This window comes from Schistocerca cancellata, unplaced genomic scaffold (assembly GCF_023864275.1).
Source record: "Schistocerca cancellata isolate TAMUIC-IGC-003103 unplaced genomic scaffold, iqSchCanc2.1 HiC_scaffold_1109, whole genome shotgun sequence".
In the NCBI taxonomy this organism is placed as follows: Eukaryota; Metazoa; Arthropoda; class Insecta; order Orthoptera; family Acrididae; genus Schistocerca; species Schistocerca cancellata.
This window is the reverse complement of record NW_026047108.1, coordinates 433,216-445,906: the sequence shown is the minus strand read 5'-3', so window position 1 is coordinate 445,906 and position 12,691 is coordinate 433,216. Positions and strand designations below refer to the sequence as shown.

The following is a 12,691-nucleotide window of genomic DNA, read 5'->3' as shown; positions in this document are numbered from 1 at the left end:
TGCAAAACCGGCGTCTACCTGAAGCACAAGCAAGACAAGGGTGATCTGTAGCGAAATTTTCGGCACAGTGCCGTTCAGGAGAGTTTTTGTTGCAATTGCTGCATCTGATTCAGGACCCAAGGGCTACGCCACAGGCGTCTGCGCACAGTCGAGCATGTGTGTTGAATAATGGTGCTGATAGCCACGTATCATTTCAAGCAGATTTGATGCCTTTCGGAGACAATAGGATTGTAGCTGATTTGTGGCAGCAGGAAATAAACTGTAGTCAAAAGAATCTTCAATAGTTTGTCGCAGGTCAAATCAGTAATGTATGGCTCGTAACGCGTTGCGTGCAGCCCGGCTAGCTCAGTCGGTAGAGCATGAGACTCTTAATCTCAGGGTCGTGGGTTCGAGCCCCACGCTGGGCGGCAAAAGTTTTTGTGTGTACGCGGATCCAACATGCGCCCCTCTCGTGAGCCTTGCGTGATGAACGTAATGGGTTACGACGATGCCTAGCTTCGGATAAATATCAGAGGAACGGTATTTGAAGCTGAAAGTAACTCTGAAATGAAATAAATGTGTTGTTTTGGAATTTAATTTGTACATCGATATCGTGTGAGATGTGTAGGAAAGCAGCAGCTGTGCTAACTAAATGCAAATAATGGTCGCTCATGCGGTGCGTTTCGAGCTGAAGGGCTCCGATTCACTAGTCTGTAAGAACAAAGTAGCCGAAGAGCGCGCTAGGAGGCGCCTCCTTAGCTCAGTGGCAGAGCGCTGGTCTAGTAAACCAGAGGTCGTGAGTTCGATCCTCACAGGAGGCAAATGAATTTTGTAACAGCCCCTCCCACCGTGGCCCTTTCGAAAAAAGCGGTCAAGGATAAAAAAATTATGAGTGGGTGCGGTATTTAAGAAATGCTCTCGCAAATGAATAGTGTGAATGGTGCTATTAAAGTGGGCACCAGAAACTGCTGCTTTTGGCAGTCTCCGGAGAATGCTGACGTGAAATACTTAGTTCTTGTGATGTATTTTCTACCCCTGATAAAGACCCCCGCGATTGTCGTCGTCGTCGTCGGCGCCGCCGCCGCTTTGGTAATAGCGACAACTCGCCATTGTATCACATTGGGTGAGGTGCCTTCCGCAAGCGACTGAGATGGCACTAAGCGATTGAAGCTGATTTGCAACCTCTTGTTTGATCAGCGTCATAAGGGCTTGAATGTAACTTGCGATGGGACACAGCAAGAAGTAGCGTCGTTCTTTTAGTACTGAAATTTCAGATGGAGAATTGCGTCAAAGATGTGAAATTCTTTCTGCCAAGTGTACAAATGGCGAAAATGAGGTGTGTGTGGGGAAGTATATTGCGCCAGTGACCGTGTGGCCTAATGGATAAGGCGTCGGATTTCGGATCCGAAGATTGCAGCTTCGAATCCTGTCACGGTCGAGTTTTTCCTGTTCTGCAAAAGATGCATGCTGTTTTACTATGTTGTTTGAGTACTGCAAAACTAGTTGAAAGTAGCTGCTGTCCGCTTCCTGGCTGCAAAACCGGCGTCTACCTGAAGCACAGGCAAGACAAGGGTGATCTGTAGCGAAATTTTCGGCACAGTGCCGTTCAGGAGAGTTTTTGTTGCAATTGCTGCATCTGATTCAGGACCCAAGGGCTACGCCACAGGCGTCTGCGCACAGTCGAGCATGTGTGTTGAATAATGGTGCTGATAGCCACGTATCATTTCAAGCAGATTTGATGCCTTTCGGAGACAATTTTTCATTGAATAGGATTGTAGCTGATTTGTGGCAGCAGGAAATAAGCTGTAGTCAAAAGATTCTTCAATAGATGGTCGCAGGTCAAATCAGTATTGTATGGCTCGTAAGGCGTTGTGTGCAGCCCGGCTAGCTCAGTCGGTAGAGCATGAGACTCTTAATCTCAGGGTCGTGGGTTCGAGCCCCACGCTGGGCGGCAAAAGTTTTTGTGTGTACGCGGATCCAACATGCGCCCCTCTCGTGAGCCTTGCGTGATGAACGTAACGGGTTACGACGATGCCTAGCTTCGGATAAATATCAGAGGACCGGTATTTGAAGCTGAAAGTAACTCTGAAATGAAATAAATGTGTTGTTTTGGAATTTAATTTGTACATCGATATCGTGTGAGATGTGTGGGAAAGCAGCAGCTGTGCTAACTAAATGCAAATAATGGTCGCTCATGCGGTGCGTTTCGAGCTGAAGGGCTCCGATTCACTAGTCTGTAAGAACAAAGTAGCCGAAGAGCGCGCTAGGAGGCGCCTCCTTAGCTCAGTGGCAGAGCGCTGGTCTAGTAAACCAGAGGTCGTGAGTTCGATCCTCACAGGAGGCAAATGAATTTTGTAACAGCCCCTCCCACCGTGGCCCTTTCGAAAAAAGCGGTCAAGGATAAAAAAATTATGAGTGGGTGCGGTATTTAAGAAATGCTCTCGCAAATGAATAGTGTGAATGGTGCTATTAAAGTGGGCACCAGAAACTGCTGCTTTTACATTCATCTCCGGCGGTACACCGAAAGGTTACCGCCCTTCGATAGTGCACCTTCGCGCTAATCGAAGTGTTAGGGGTTTCAGGTGCCAGCCAGCCAGCCAGCCAGCCAGCAGCAGCAGCAGCAGCAGCAGTTCGCGGTCCCGGCCTGCAGCAGTGGTCAGCCAGCCAGCCAGCCAGCCAGCCAGCCAGCCAGCCAGCCAGCCAGCCAGCCAGCCAGCCAGCCTGCCCTCCGGTGGCAGCAGCAGCAGTCCAGCCAGCAGCAGTCCCGCCAGCAGCAACAGCAGCAGCAGCAGCAGCAGCAGCAGCAGCCGCCGCCCCGGCCCCGTCCGCGGCAGCAGCGTCCCTGCCTCTCGCCGCCGTCGCCGCCGCCGCCGCCGCCGCCGTCGCCGCCGTCGCCGTCCGTCCGCCGTCCGTCCGCCGTCCGTCGTCTCCCAGTGTGTGTCCTGTCCTTTTAGTGCTGTTTTTTCTTTTTTCTTCTTCTTGTCGTCATGTCCGCCCCCACCACCACCGTCACTACTACCACCACCGCCATCGTGTATACGTCCCCATCCGCCGCCTCCACCACAATCACTTGGTGTGCCCAGTCCCACCCCCCTCCTTCCATCCCTCCCCTCCTCTCTATCCCTTCGCCCTCGCTCTTTGTCGCCCCCTCTCCCGCTTCCTCCTCTCGTTCTGATCCCTTCCCCCCACTCCCCCAGCCTGTCACTGCAGCTCCGGCTCGGGTGGTGGCCCGTCGGGCCACTGCCCACGCCCAGCTCTCCCCGTCGCCATCGCCATCACCATCGCCATCGCCACCGCCACCGTCATCATCATCGTCGCCATCGCCATCACTGCCACATTCGCCTGCACCGTCACAGTCACTTCCTCCGGCGCCGACTGGTGCGTCCGTGCCGGGACCTGTCCCTTCCCACCACCTCCCCATCGTTCCCGTCCCTCCTGTCACCACCCGCCCATCTGCCGCTGTCAAACGCCCTAGTGGCGCCTCCACTTCCTCTACTCCTAAAAAGGCTCCACCCCGCCCCCCATCCCCACCCCAAAATGCCATGGACGTCTCCCCACCAGGCCCCGCTCCCTCCTCCTCCTCCTCCTCCCCACCCGGTCTCTACAAATATCTCCTGTCCCGTCCCGATCCTTCTTTCCTCGAGGCCCGGAATCTCTCCCTCCTCCTCCGCCAACATTTCCCTGGCGCCCCCATCTCTCTCCTTACTCCCAGACGGGATTCCGTTCTTATCTCCTCCCCCAGCCCCACCCTCCATACTGACATCCTCTCCCGCCTCCCCATCACCCGTTTTGGTCCTAACGCCTCCCTCACCCCTGCTCCCTCCCCATCTCCTACCCGCCAACCCCAACCCCCGCGTCGCCCGCCGACCCTCACCGCCGTGATCACTCGGCTTAGCCCGTTGATCACGGAGGAGGAGGTGTTGGCGGAGCTGAAGGCCCATCCCACCCTGGAGGTGCGGGCAGTCCGCCGCATTTTTAACGCGACCGGCCCCACCCGCCTTATGCGGGTGTTCTCTGAGGACGCCCCCTCCATTGACCGTCTCCTGAAGGAGGGTGCCCTCCTCTTCAATCAGCGGTACAAAGTCGACCCCTCCCGTTCCCCCCCTCAATCCCTGCGCTGCCAGAGATGTCTGCGCTACAATGCACACACGACAGCCGAGTGCCGCGAGGCCCCCACCTGCCCGCATTGTCGCCAAGCGCACTTCCTCCGGCAGTGCCCCAACCTCCAATCCCCTCCCTCCTGTAATACCTGCAGCCTCCCCCACCCTACCTACTCCCAAAAGTGTAAAGCCCGGCCCCCTCCCACCACCCCTGAACTCACCGTCCCTGTCCGTCCCCTGGACGCCCCCACCCCTCCTGGCAATTCCCTTCGTCCCCCCCCCACTGCTGAGGACATCATCAGGTTCCTCACCATTGTCCTCCAAAACGTCCATCCCTTTCAGCGCCCCCACACCCTCCAACAGATCTCCCTCGCCGCCCGTTCCATATTCCACCTTAAAATGTACGCCACCTATTCCAATAACCAGGCCCATTTCACCTTCTCCCGCCTTGACACCCTCGTCTAAATCCTTATCATGGCGCGACAGCATCGTATCCTTTTCAACAATATCCGCTCCCTTCCCGCCAACAAGAACCTCTTCCTGCACACCCTTGCTACCCACCGTGTGGATGCCTTCCTCCTCAATGAAACCTTCCTCCAACCCCACCACTCCATCCACACCTCCCCCTATCTCCTCCACCGCTCCGATAATCCCCTCCCAGTTGCGCGTGGCGGAGTTGCCATTGGCCACCACCGCCAGATCCCCGTTCGGCTCCAACCTCTCCTTCCCGACCCCACCGAACACCTGATCCTTAGTCTCTTCTTCCCCGGCCTTACCGTTACCTGTGCCACCATCTATGTCCGCCCCAACGCCCCTCTTCCTTTCGACTTCCTCTCCCACATCGACCGTACCTTCTCCTCCTATGTGATCGCCGCCGACCTCAACATCCATAGTCGCTCCGCTGCCCAGTTGCGGCGGTGGCATCGGTTCCTCTCCTCCCTTCAAGGCGACCTCGTCCCCATCCCCCAGCACACCCGCCCCGAATCCAATTCCACTCCCGATGTTATTCTTTCCTCCCCTAACCTCCTTGGTCGCATTACGGTGGATGTCCTGGAGCCTATTGGTAGTGACCATCTCCCTGTCCTCCTCACCGTTTCAGACGGTCGTCGCCCCCGCCCCGACCCTCGTCATGACCCTCCCCCCAAGTACATCCATGACTATTCCCGTGCCAACTGGGATGCCTACCGGGATACCCTCTCCACTCAGGTCGACAGCCACCCTCTCGCCTACCGCCATCCCGATGATGTCTCCCATGCCGCCTCCTTTCTCCAGCAGACCTTGTCTGAGGCCGTGGAGGCCCACGTCCCTACTGTTGCCATCCACCCCCACCGTCCTACCTTACCACCACAGGCCGTCCTCCTCCTCCGTGAATCCCGTCGTCTCTACCGTGCCTTCCTCCACGCGCGTGACCCGGACACCCTACGACGCCACCGGCAACTACAGCGACACATTCGAAATTTGCTCGCGGCTAAGAAACGCCGGGACTGGCGACAGACATGCACCCGTTTAAATGCTACCCTCCCCATCAACTCGTCCAAGTTCTGGACCGCCTTCCGTCGCCTTACCGGAACTAAGCCCTCTCCCTACTATCCTCTTCTCCACGATGACCACCCCTTCCCTGACGCCCTTAGTAAGGCCAACCACTTTGCCTCCTACCTGTCCAATGTGTTTTCCATCCCTGATGATCCCCGGTTCGATTACTCCCTCTTCCCAGATATCCGCGATCGAACTGACACCTCTGTCCCTCCCCTCGCTCCTGGTTTCCAGTACTTGGACAACATTCCACACACGGAACTTAACGCCCCCATCACTACACAGGATCTCATTACTACACTCCGCACCAAACGCAACACCGCTCCTGGTCATGATCGTGTCACCTACCGTCACCTTCGTGAAGCTCCTGTCTCTTTCCTCTCCACCCTGGCCAGGCTCTACAATGTAGTCCTGTCCACTGGTTACTACCCCGACCTGTGGAAAACCTCTCGTATCCTCATGTTCCTCAAACCTGGCAAACCGCCGTCCGCCGTCTCCTCCTACCGTCCCATCAGCCTTACCTCGGTCTTCAGCAAGGTCCTGGAATCTATCCTCACCCGCCGCATCCACCAGCATCTCCGCCAGCACCGCCTCCTCCCCGTTACCCAGTGTGGCTTTCGGCCGTCCTTCTCTTCCGACGATCTTCTCCTTCACCTCACTCATCTCCTTTCCGAACAGCTCAATTCCCGTCGCTCCGCCATCTTCCTCTCTCTTGACCTCGAACGCGCCTATGACCGCGTATGGCACTCCGGTCTCCTCTTCAAGCTCCAAACCTTCGCCCTTCCCATTAACTACGTTCGTCTGATCGGTTCCTTTCTCTCCCGCCGTCCTTCCTATGTCACCATCCATAACTCCGATTCCTACACCTTTTTCCCCTCCGCCGGTGTGCCCCAAGGCTCCGTCCTCTCCCCCCTTCTGTACTTGTTGTACACGGCGGACATGCCGCCGCCGCCACCCCCCGTCCACCTTCTCCAGTTTGCCGATGACACCGCCTTCCTTGCCCTTGCCCCCACCCTGCAACGCTCCCAACACCTTCTCCAATCCCATCTTGACCGGTTCACCGCTTGGTGCAACCAGTGGTTGCTCACGGTCAATCCTTCCAAAACCCAGGCGATCATTGTAGGCAAACCCACCCCTTCCTTCCGCCTCCTTGATTTCTATCTCACCGATTATGGCCGTCCCATCGCTCTCACCCCCACCCTTAAGTACCTTGGCGTCACCCTCGACCGTCGCCTCTCCTGGACTCCCCATCTCCAGACAATCCAAGCCAAGGCACGTTCCCGACTCCGTCTCCTCAAGCTCCTTTCCGGCCGTACGTGGGGTCTGGACCCCTCCACCATCCTACACACTTATAAGTCCCTCATCCGCCCTATCCTCTGTTACGCCCATCCCGCCTGGATCTCCGCCCCCCCTTCCTTTTATAAATCCCTCCAAATCCTTGAACGCCATGCTCTCCGCCTTGCCTATCGCATCCGTCTCCCCTCCCCCACGCGGATCCTGTATGATCTTATCCCCTTCCCTCACCTCCTCCTCTTCCTCGAAAGGATACGAATCCTCTACACCTCCCGTAAACTCGACCCTCCCCACCCGCTCGTCTCCCCGATCATCTCCCACCCCCGCCCGCTGCCGCGCCTGTACTCTCATGTCCCACCCGGTCTCCATCTCTCCACCCTCCTTACCCTCTCCCAAGGTGGCTTCCGCCAGCTCCCCCTCCCTGATGATGCCCTCCTCCCCTCCATCTACCCCTCCTACCAACTTTGATCCTCCCGCCCTCCTCCCGTGCTTGCTCCTCCGGGCACCCTCCCTCCCTTCTCTCCCTTTTTCCCTCCCTCCTCCTTTTCTCTCCCCTTCTCCCCCGGGCCCCCCCTCCCCTGTCCCTCTCCCTCTCCCTCTTTCCCCCGTCTCCCCCGCCGTTGGCATCCTATTCTCCCCTCTCCCCCCACCTCCCCCCTGTTCCACTCTTGGCAGGTCCCCGGACTCGCACACGCTACGTGGACTTTCGCGCGCCGGAGATCGCCGCCATCAGTGTCTTGTGTGTGCCGTCGTGTTTCGTGTTCAGTGTTTCCCGTCACGCTCCGTTGTTCACCAGTGCCATCGTCTTCTTCAGTGTCTGTGCGTCGTCTCAACAGTTTGCAGTGTGGTTTATCGTCAAGTGTGAACGGCTCCGTGTTTGTCTCTCTGTGTCTCCTATCTTATCGCCCACCATTTTGTGACTTTTCTGTTTTCCTCCTGTTTTTTTGTGCTTATGTCTCATTTGGCTGAAGAGCAGCGTAGTGTGCTGCTGCCAGCCTGCTTATTATATAGGCATTAAAATGACAATAAAGTAAAAAAAAAAAAAAAAAAAAAACTGCTGCTTTTAGCAGTCTCCGGAGAATGCTGACGTGAAATACTTAGTTCTTGTGATGTATTTTATACCCCTGATAAAGACCCCCGCGATTGTCGTCGTCGTCGGCGCCGCCGCCGCTTTGGTAATAGCGACAACTCGCCATTGTATCACATTGGGTGAGGTGCCTTCCGCAAGCGACTGAGATGGCACTAAGCGATTGAAGCTGATTTGCAACCTCTTGTTTGATCAGCGTCATAAGGGCTTGAATGTAACTTGCGATGGGACACAGCAAGAAGTAGCGTCGTTCTTTTAGTACTGAAATTTCAGATGGAGAAGTGCGTCAAAGATGTGAAATTCTTTCTGCCAAGTGTACAAATGGCGAAAATGAGGTGTGTGTGGGGAAGTATATTGCGCCAGTGACCGTGTGGCCTAATGGATAAAAAAAAAAAAAATAAATAATAATGGTTTGCTGTTTGCAACAAAAGCATTGATATTTATTTTCACAGCAAACTGTTTATGTTCTTTAAGCAATGCCTCAAATAGGTATTAGTGTTTGTATTGTGAAACTGAGATGAAAGTAATAAAAAAAATAAAAAAAAGTGGTTAAGGCATCTGAAACGAAAAATAAAAAATAAAAAATAAAGTGGTAGAATGCTCGCCTGCCAGGGGGCGGAAAAAAAAAAAAGTCGGTAGAGCATGAGACTCTTAATCTCAGGGTCGTGGGTTCGAGCCCCACGCTGGGCGGCGCAAAATTTTGTGTCTACGCGGATCCAACATTCGCCCCTCTCGTGAGCCTTGCGTAATGAACGTAACGGGTTACGACGATGCCTAGCTTCGTATGAATATCAGAGGAACGGTATTTGAAGCGAAAGTGACTCTGAAAAGAAATAAATGTGTTGTTTTGCAATTTTAGTTGTACATCGATATAGTGTGAGATGTGTAGGAAAGCAGCAGCTGCGCTAACTAAATGCAAATAATGGTCGCTCATGCGGTGCGTTTCGAGCTGAAGGGCTCCGATTCACTAGTCTGTAAGAACAAAGTACCCGAAAAGTGCGCTAGGAGGCGCCTCCTTAGCTCAGTGGCAGAGCTCTGGTCTAGTAAACCAGAGGTCGTGAGTTCGATCCTCACAGGAGGCAAATGAATTATGTAACAGCCCCTCCCACCGTGGCCCTTTCGAAAAAAGCGGTCAAGGATAAAAAAAATTATGAATGGGTGCGGTATTTAAGAAATGCTCTCGCAAATGAATAGTGTGAATGGTGCTATTAAAGTGGGCACCAGAAACTGCTGCTTTAGGCTGTCTCCGGAGAATGCCGAAGTGAAATACTTAGTTCTTGTGATGTATTTTCTACCCCTGTTAAAGACCCTCGCGATTGTCGTCGTCGTCGTCGTCGTCGTCGTCGTCGTCGTCGTCGTCGTCGGCGCCGCCGCCGCCGCTTTGGTAATAGCGACAATTCGCCATTGTATCACATAGGGTGAGGTACCTTCTGCAAGCGACTGAGATGGCACTAAGCGATTGAAGCTGATTTGCCACCTCTTGTTTGATCAGCGTCATAAGGGCTTGAATGTAACTTGCGATAGGACACAGGAAGAAGTAGCGTCGTACTCTTAGTACTGAAATTTGAGATGGAGAACTGCGTCAAAGATGGGAAATTCATTCTGCCAAGTGTACAAATGGAGAAAATGAGGTGTGAGTGGGGAAGTATATTGCGCCAGTGACCGTGTGGCCTAATGGATAAGGCGTCGGACTTCGGATCCGAAGATTGCAGATTCGAATCCTGTCACGGTCGAGTTTTTCCTGTTCTGCAAAAGATGCGTGCTGTTTTACTGTGTTGTTTGAGTACTCTAAAACTAGTTGGAAGTTGCTGCTGTCCGCTTCCTGGCTGCAAAACCGGCGTCTACCAGAAGCACAAGCAAGACAAGGGTGATCTGTAGCGAAGTTTTCGGCACAGTGCCGTTCAGGAGAGTTTTTGTTGGAACTACTGCATCTGATTCAGGACCCAAGGGCTACGCCACAGGCATCTGCGCACAGTCGAGCATGTGTGTTGAATAATGGTGCTGATAGCCACGTATCATTTCATGCAGATTTGATGCCTTTCGGAGACAATTTTTCATTGAATAGGATTGTAGCTGATTTGTGGCAGCAGGAAATAAGCTGTAGTCAAATGAATCTTCAATAGATGGTCGCAGGTCAAATCAGTATTGTATGGCTCGTAACGCGTTGCGTGCAGCCCGGCTAGCTCAGTCGGTAGAGCATGAGACTCTTAATCTCAGGGTCGTGGGTTCGAGCCCCACGCTGGGCGGCGCAAAACTTTGTGTCTTCGCGGATCCAACATGCGCCCCTCTCGTGAGCCTTGCGTAATGAACGTAACGGGTTACGACGATGCCTAGCTTCGTATGAATATCAGAGGAACGGTATTTGAAGCTGAAAGTAACTCTGAAATGAAATAAATGTGTTGTTTTGCAATTTTAGTTGTACATCGATATAGTGTGAGATGTGAAGGAAAGCAGCAGCTGTGCTAACTAAATGCAAATAATGGTCGCTAATGCGGTGCGTTTCGAGCTGAAGGGCTCCGATTCACTAGTCTGTAAGAACAAAGTACCCGAAAAGTGCGCTAGGAGGCGCCTCCTCAGCTCAGTGGTAATAACATTAATAAAATACAGTCACCCTTGAAATTGGCAGCACTAAAAGAATTCTTGTACCAGTCCGGAACAGATATCGCGTTGCTACAAGAAGTTGCGATAGCGGAATCTCGGATCCCAGGCTTTTTTGAAATTGTTAATGTTTCTACGGAAGCCAATATCGGTACAGCCATTCTTATAAGGGAAGGCATTCCGGTGACTGAAATCGAACGACTAGAATCAGGAAGAGCAATAGGCATAAAAATTTTCGATGTGACAGTGATTTACCTTTACGCCCCATCAGGAACTTCCCACAAATTGGATCGTGCGAAGTTTTTTCAAGATGAACTGATTTATTTATTGAGGAAAAATCCGTGTTCTCTTATACTAGGTGGAGATTTTAACTGTGTTTTAAACCAGAAAGATCAACAACCCAACTTCAACTACTCGCCACAGTTAAAAAAGTTAGTAAGTGATCTACACCTTAAGGATGTGTGGGAACTTCAGCACCCGACGTCAGTCGGGTTCACGTATATAACCAGCCACTCTCGCAGCAGACTAGATAGAATTTACGTGTCATCAAATTTGCAAAATTATTTATTAAACGTTGAGACAATTCCAGTGTATTTTAGCGATCACAGTACACTTTTAACTTGCTTTAATCTAAGTGTACAGCCAACCCGTCGATTCAGAGGCCATTGGAACTTAAATATCTCTGTTTTAACTGACGAAGAACTGGAACAGGAAGAAAGGTTTGCGTGGACTATGTGCCTCCGCACAGTAGACAAACACCCAACAGTCATTGACTGGTGGACAAGGAGGGCTAAACCAAGGCTGCGGAAAGTTGTCATGCAGTATAGTGCAGCGAGGCACAGGGAGTTGAGGAATACAATGGAGTTTTATTATAAGGTTTTAAGAGACTTATATAAACAGGCACATGATGACGTAATTCGTCTGAATGATATCAAAAAAATAAAAGCCAAGTTATTAAGCATTAAACGGCAACAGATGGAGGGACTAAAAATTAAATCGAAAGCCACATCAGTCATAGCAGATGAAACAGCTTCTCTGTATCACTTGGTGCGGCATGCTAAAAATAGACGTCAAACTTTTATTGATGAAGTCCAGACGCATACTGGTACAAAGCTCACATGCCAGAAAGAAATACTGGACGAAGTCCACAGGTACTATGAAACCTTATATGCCCCTACCACAGTGGAAGATGCAGCTCTCGCGGATTTTCTCACTATTTTAGGTCCACAATTGTCGGGAACAGACAACGCTGACATCCTGTCACCTATTACTAAAGATGAAGTGCATGAGGCAGTGCGTAACTCACCTCTCAAAAAATCTCCGGGACTTGATGGCCTCCCTGTGGAGTTTTATGCCCGCTACTGGTCTATAATTGGGGATAAGATCACTTTCATGGCAAATGAGGTCCTGAACGGAAAAACGGTCCCTGCAGCGTTTAAGGAAAGTAAAATAGTACTGATTCCTAAGAGTAAAGGCAAAACCAACTTAAACAATTTTCGGCCTCTTTCGCTACTAAATTCTGATTACAAAATAATTTCGCGTATTATCAACAAAAGACTCTCTGCCTTTTCCAACAAAATATTGCGTCATCACCAATCTTGCTCTCCGACCAGAACGATATTCGAAAGTCTATCTGCATACAGAGACGTCATTGCAATTACCTCAGTGACAAGTATAAAATGTGCTTTAATCTTTATCGATTTCAACAAAGCTTTTGACCGCGTTAGTCATAGATACCTCTTTGCGACGCTGTCAAGAATGGCTTTCCACCCCCAGATTGTGAACATGCTAAGGAATATTGCAACAGGTGTAAATGCGAAAATTGCAATCAACGGCCAAACATCTAAACCCATTCAGATAAGGCGAGGGGCTCCACAGGGCAGTCCCTTATCAATGTTTTTATTTTCAGTATCATTAGAGCTCTTCCTCCGCACTGTCCACGCAAGATTAACAGGCATAACATTGAGTGGTGAGAAAACTGTCATACGAGCTTATGCTGATGACGTGGGCGTTGTAATAAGCAATAAGGAGGAGACAGTTACACTGGAAAGAGAAATCCAAAGATATTGTCTAGCGTCGGGAGCGACAGCAAATGAAAACA

At 51.8% G+C, this 12,691-nt stretch overlaps 8 non-coding genes across 8 annotated transcripts; all 8 read left to right on the top strand.

Moving 5' to 3' along the window:
• Window positions 1-334: 334 nt before the first annotated feature.
• Trnak-cuu (transfer RNA lysine (anticodon CUU)) lies at window positions 335-407 on the top strand. Its single transcript has one exon. It is a non-coding gene; the product is annotated as a tRNA-Lys (tRNA).
• Window positions 408-728: 321 nt separating this feature from the next.
• Trnat-agu (transfer RNA threonine (anticodon AGU)) lies at window positions 729-800 on the top strand. Its single transcript has one exon. It is a non-coding gene; the product is annotated as a tRNA-Thr (tRNA).
• A 544-nt stretch (window positions 801-1,344) lies between these two features.
• Window positions 1,345-1,417, top strand: Trnar-ucg (transfer RNA arginine (anticodon UCG)). Its single transcript has one exon. It is a non-coding gene; the product is annotated as a tRNA-Arg (tRNA).
• A 440-nt stretch (window positions 1,418-1,857) lies between these two features.
• On the top strand, window positions 1,858-1,930 carry Trnak-cuu (transfer RNA lysine (anticodon CUU)). Its single transcript has one exon. It is a non-coding gene; the product is annotated as a tRNA-Lys (tRNA).
• Window positions 1,931-2,251: 321 nt separating this feature from the next.
• Trnat-agu (transfer RNA threonine (anticodon AGU)) lies at window positions 2,252-2,323 on the top strand. Its single transcript has one exon. It is a non-coding gene; the product is annotated as a tRNA-Thr (tRNA).
• A 6,679-nt stretch (window positions 2,324-9,002) lies between these two features.
• Window positions 9,003-9,074, top strand: Trnat-agu (transfer RNA threonine (anticodon AGU)). Its single transcript has one exon. It is a non-coding gene; the product is annotated as a tRNA-Thr (tRNA).
• A 578-nt stretch (window positions 9,075-9,652) lies between these two features.
• Window positions 9,653-9,725, top strand: Trnar-ucg (transfer RNA arginine (anticodon UCG)). Its single transcript has one exon. It is a non-coding gene; the product is annotated as a tRNA-Arg (tRNA).
• A 440-nt stretch (window positions 9,726-10,165) lies between these two features.
• On the top strand, window positions 10,166-10,238 carry Trnak-cuu (transfer RNA lysine (anticodon CUU)). Its single transcript has one exon. It is a non-coding gene; the product is annotated as a tRNA-Lys (tRNA).
• The last annotated feature ends 2,453 nt before the right edge of the window (window positions 10,239-12,691 follow it).